The following is a 290-nucleotide window of genomic DNA, read 5'->3' on the forward strand; positions in this document are numbered from 1 at the left end:
CCCCAACACCACCACCACCACCACCCCTCACCCCCAAGGCAAACATTTTAAGCAATCTTTATTGTTCCAGTTTGATCTTAACAGGATTACTTGGAAAGAGTGAAGGGATTCCCCTCGAGGAGAAATACTTCATACCTAAAATATTTGTGTTTGACACAGGCAGGGGAGGAATCTGCCTGTCACGACTAAGAATCATTAAAACAGAAAAATGGTCCTCTCTATCACTCATGCGGTGTGGTAGCTATGATCACTGAAGTCTGATTTGACTGCTCAATGATACGATCCCAGAC

This window comes from Seriola lalandi, unplaced genomic scaffold (assembly GCF_002814215.2).
Source record: "Seriola lalandi dorsalis isolate HSWRI2012SDOR001 ecotype SW California unplaced genomic scaffold, Sedor1 jcf7180002053898, whole genome shotgun sequence".
NCBI classification, from domain to species: Eukaryota; Metazoa; Chordata; class Actinopteri; order Carangiformes; family Carangidae; genus Seriola; species Seriola lalandi.